Below are 6,000 nucleotides of genomic sequence, written 5' to 3'. Positions count from 1 at the left end.
ACATTGACATTTTCATAAATAAAATTTTGTTTATAATTTTTTGTAAGTATTTTATTTAATATTCTTCTTCTTCTTCTTCTTCGTCGTAACCTCATGACTGAGGGTCGTGACCGCCATAAGTTGCGTTTTCTTGGATTGCTCTCCAACCTGGCCGATCTTCTGCCTTCCGCATAGAGCCCTGGAACTTGACGCGTGTGACTGCCTCAATGGCATCAAACCAGCGTGTGGGTATTCTGCCTCTGCCTCTTCTGCCCTCAACCTGGCCACCGATCATCAAATTTAATATTGCCTACTCATAGAAAAAGCATTGTATGCAACGTTGTATAAGTAGTCAAAAAATGCTCATGGCGTATTTATTAACAATTTTCGCCTTCGGCTCACATTGCTACCCACGCCACTCACATGTTTTGACCCCTCTTATAAAACTGTTGCATAAAATACTATTTTGATCTTTAAAAGGCGTATGATTTATGAAGGACCAAACATAAATCAAAAAATTTATATATTTGTTAAACTCTATATTATTATGTTGTTATCGATTTTTCATCACACTTCACGCCCATAAACGGTGTAAAGGATGACTCACGCTAGACCGGGCAGGAGCCGCGCCGGAGCTTCCGGCGCATCGTTTTCTATGGAAAGCACCACGTGATCACCGATCAACCGTTATAGAAAATGACATGTCGGATGCCTCGGTCTAGCGTGAGTCATCCTTTATTGTACGCAGATTGAGCGAGACTATTGTTAAACCTTTTTTTTTAAAAGGCGATAAAGAGTTTTTTAATAATTATAGACCTATCGCTCTCATACCCATAATTTCGAAGGTTCTTGAAAAAGCTATGCATATTTGGTTAATGTCTTTTCTAAACTCGAATCACATTTTAAACAATAACCAATACGGATTCCGAAAGGGCAGCTCGACCACCTTTGGCATGTTTCAACCTTATAAAACTTATAACTGAATCCTTAAACGAAAAGGTTCCAGTGGCAGCCATATTTTTAGACTTAAGTAAGGCGTTTGATTTTGTAAACCACTCCATTTTACTGCATAAGCTACAGAGTTACGATGTCAGAGGAAATGCACATAGCTGGTTAAGAAGCTACTTATCGGATAGACAACAGTGCACTCAAATCAATCAATCAATCAAATCATGTGACACATTGTGACACGCTCAGAGTTTATGTATAACCGAAATAGTGTACCACAAGGAAGTATACTTGGCCCATTACTCTTTTTATTGTATACTAGCTTTTGCCCGCGGCTTCGCACGCGCAGGAGAGTTTTTTTAATAATCTATGTACTTTAATGGTTTTAGGTATTTTGAATGTAAACAAACCGTTTAAGATGATAATTATTTTAAAAACGATGTTTGTGTACTGTTCAATTATTAGAAGGTATTTGTAATCTTATAATTTTGTAGCTCAAAAAATTTACTTTAAGGGATTGAATTCTCAAAAGTCTGGATCACGTGTGGCTGTAATTCAGCGTGTATGTTACAACCGTCTATGCTATCTTCGTAATTAGCATTCCCCACCAGGGGCCATAGTTCACGTCGGCTACGTTATATTTTAATTTTGATCCCATTTTTGTAATTTTTGTAATTAGCGTCTCAAAATACAATGAAAACGATACCCATATTGATATTTTGAGATATCAACCCTATTGGGGACTTTTCCCCCTCTTAGGGGTTCAATTTTCAAAAAACCTGAAACACGTGTTTACTCATTTATCTTTAGGGATACTCCTGTGAAATTTGGAATAAAATAGTCTAACTAATCTTGTTTCCCCATACAAACGTTGGACCGCCATTTCACTCCTTTAGGGGATGAATATTGAAAAATCCTTTCTTAGTGGACACCTAGACCTTATAAGGAATCTAGTTGCCAAATTTGGACTTTCTAGTCCCAGCGGTTTGGGCTGTGCGTTGATTTAAGTCAGTCAGTCAGTCAGGTCTTTCACGTTTATATATTTAGATAAACGATTTACCTGACCATGTTGGCCATAGTTGCATTATGTTTGCGGATGACACTACTTTAATAATTAAGGCTAATGACATTTTAAATTTTAGTGGAGACATAAATGATGCTCTTGCAAATGTAGTTAGTTGGTTAAATAATAATAAATTGAAAATTAATGTTAATAAGACCCATGTAATGCAATTTAAGACCCCAAAAAGCAGTAGTATAAGTTTATATATTCAACATGGCAACGAACATGTGGAAGAAGTATTTAGCACTAAGTTCCTTGGTGTCACTATTTATTGACCAATTTTGTAATTGGAAAGTTCACGATTCGGACATTTGTGCGAAACTTCAAACATATGTATATCAATCAATCAATCAAAGCATTTATTTTCAGGCTACTAAGGCCCATAGATACATACCTTACAAACTAACATATATATATATAATTATTATACCGGGTGTGGCCTGTAACATGAGCAAAAAATTAAACTGTAGGCTGTACTCCTCATACTGACCAACATTTGTTCAGCGACTTTTAAAAATAGTTTGTGGTTTGATTTTTAATACACTTTAAAGTTTATTCTAAGACGCAATTTATTGCGAATTTTGTTATGTTTAAGGCGTGACAAGCAACGTCAATCTCAATGATATGGCATGGCGATGGCGTCCATTGAAGATAATATTTATTTTGTATGAAAAATAGGGAGTCTATATACTTCATAATTTTTAAAAGTTGTTGAACAAAAGTGTCACGGTTTGAGGAGTACAATCTATGTTTTAATTATTTGCTCGTGTTACAGGCCACACCCGGTATATACAATAATAAAAATCGTCACACAAATAAATGCCCATATACACATATATACAAGCCCTGGTAAGGGCATCTATTTGTGTGATTATGATGATGAACACACAAATAAATGCCCTTACCAGGATTCGAACCTGGGACCTCTTGCTTCATAGGCAGGGTCACGATCAACTAGGCTAGGAGGCCGTTTCATTGATAGATTGATAGATCACAATTTGTAATAATAAAAAAATTAAAAAGAATACTAAAACTTAATATTTTCGAAATTAATTTCTTGGGGTTAGATATGAGGATATTCGGTATTACTTGAGGTATATTTTGCAAAAAATAATTCAACGGTTTCGTATCTGGAGGAGCCCAAACTTGGTATGTTTTGAAAATTATTTTTATTTTAATTGAATGCAAGTGACGGAAATATAATAATGTGATATATTTTTAGAACCGGCTTAAAATGCCCTTTCATTTAATACCACACACGATAGGTTTCTGAACAATTTTTTTTATTTTTCCATACAAAAAAAAAGATGACGTCATAACTCCTTTCCGTTTGTTTTTTTTTTGTGCTACGGGTCAAATTGATTCAAATGGCCTAAAGATTAATCGTGCCGATTTTCATACCTTTAACACCATTTGCAGCTGATTCCCGAATTTCAGGTTGTACCGCTATCACTATCTTATAATAAGTTACCGAGCGATTTAAGAAATTGTACGCCTAACCAGTTTAAGAAATTATTATCTAAATGGCTATTAAATAAATGCTTTTACTCCATAAGTGACTCCTTGAATATGAATAATGACGAATACGAGTATGATGTTGATTGATTGTATGTAATTTTAAATGTCTCAGAATAATTTACCCAGCTTGATTGACTTAATGATTTGTAACTTATTTTATTGTGGTTTTATTAATTGCTATTTTAATTATTTAATTTGATCGCATGACATTATGTACCTATTATAATTTTGCATGCTCAATTGTGAGTAGAGTACACTGTACTTCTAATTTTAAGTCACCATCTACATATCAACTGTATTCTGGCAAATAAATAATTTTTATTTGTATTTGACAAATATTAGCAAAAAATATCCTTAGGCAGGAAATGATTTTTGAAGTGAAAACTTCTTTAGCGGCGCTGGGTCTTTTTGAGGTGGGGAAAACATGATAAACTCGAGACAGCGTAAGGCGATCACGTGACCGTAAGGTTTAGATGGCCACTCATTTAGATGGCATTTAAATCAATAAAGAAAAACTCAATGACATTACATGAAAAAGGTTCTAATCTTGTACGGGATGAAATACGAGGATCTCACAGTTACATTCTAATCTAACTTTATATCACTAAATTATAATTCAATAAAGCTACATCTTGATGAAATCGCTAATAAAAGTGAACTCTAGTACTGGTGAATAAAACTCAAAATATCATGACCAAATATATTTAAATGCGAGGTCTGCAAGGTAACTTTACAATTTCTATTCGAATTTTAAACAATTAACGCTACAAATTTGAATTTCGAATTTTAAACAAGCTCACTGACCAGCAATTTCGGAACTAAAGTTTTTCAATAGAAAGGAAGATGGATCAATTATACATAGTGCTGCAGACATTTTGAACTAGTCATTGAGTTTTCACTTCTGTCGGCACTCCCGGAGTGCAACCCGTTGTTTTTTTTAATTATGTCCTTTATGTTGAATGAATGAGAAGGTTTATAACCTCTGTTATGTCCTCTTATTTAATGCTTAATACGTATTACGTAGGTGAGGATTTGGAATCAAACACAAATTACATACTTAGCCAGCCGGTGCGTTCCCAACAGCACGGATCTCCATCGTAATGGCGGACCTTCCAGTGTTGCCAACGCTGCCGCGCTCATTTATTCCAAGACACCACAACCTCAAACATTTATTTTTAGCTTAATAAGATTTCCTTTAATTTTGATAAAGATTTGTAAGTTAAATCTGAATGATTCAATAGCTGATCCAATATTTATTACACAATTTTAAATCATGTCTGTATGCCGAATAGGTCTGCCTTTCATGCTTTTACGTCAAACAATAAACAAAATTTCGGTTTAAATCTATAATTTGACCGCATTAAACACTTATTTATTTCCCCTTAAATTTGTTTTTTTTCGCAAAAGTGATGAAAAACATTATTTTATTTTAGTAGGTACATGGAAAACCAACAGCGCTATATATATCCAGAAATTTCAATAGAATCACAGAGCCAATTATAGGTTCTCACTTATAGAAATATAATTAATTATAGAAAGTTTTTGCCCAACTTAGTTACACATACAAGTTCACAAAGCACAAGAACAAATGATCTATGACGGACGATGAGGCATATTGGACTCGTTTCCAGACATTGTGAGCGTAGTAGGCGAGCAAGACAAAACACTAAATTAATTGCTTAATCAATTATAATCAATAACACAAACACTTCGAAACGTGATACTGTTCCTGGCCTGATACGTCCGACCGCCAAGTGACAATTGACAATAATGACCGCCCCTCCGGTCATGGTCTAATAAAACATGGTCTTCCCATGGTATAATAATATACTCCGCCTGGTACTCCATTCCCGTCTTTTCTAGGTCACCTAACTGACACGGGCTTACGTCATCATGCGACAGCGCTATATGATAATATGCGATAGCGCTATATATAGCGGCCATGTTGTTGTGACGTAGCCCCGTGTCACTCTGGGAATGGAAGACCATGTTTTATTAGACTATGGGTCTTCCATTCCCAGAGTGACACGGGCCTATGTCACAATAACATTGCCACTTTATTTCAACATAACATGTTACATGGGTACATTATACCTATGGTTAATAAGTGAAAATATTTCTTTATAATTTTATAATTTTCATTTATATGTATTTTAGCTTAAATTTTACAATAACACGTCATTTTTAATTACTCGTAACAATATCTTCCGATTCACGAAAGAAATTTCAGACTTTCGGGTAATTCTGTTTATACTACTGGCAACACAGGATAGCGCTGTGCACATTTGACAATTCGGATCTAGATAACTTCATGCCCTGACCGTCATCCTTGTCAAACGCGTGTTAATTGTTATTTCCTTCTCGCTCAGTGTCAGCAGTCGCAGTGTTTTCCAAACTTTTCACGTCGTAAGCTTGGTAATTAATGTGTAACTGTGAATTAGTTTTTTAAACGTTTGTCTTGTATAGATAAATAAAGTTTAATTTAATACATT

This window comes from Cydia splendana, chromosome 20 (genome assembly GCF_910591565.1).
Source record: "Cydia splendana chromosome 20, ilCydSple1.2, whole genome shotgun sequence".
Lineage (NCBI taxonomy): Eukaryota > Metazoa > Arthropoda > Insecta > Lepidoptera > Tortricidae > Cydia > Cydia splendana.
Note: the sequence above shows the minus strand (reverse complement) of the source record.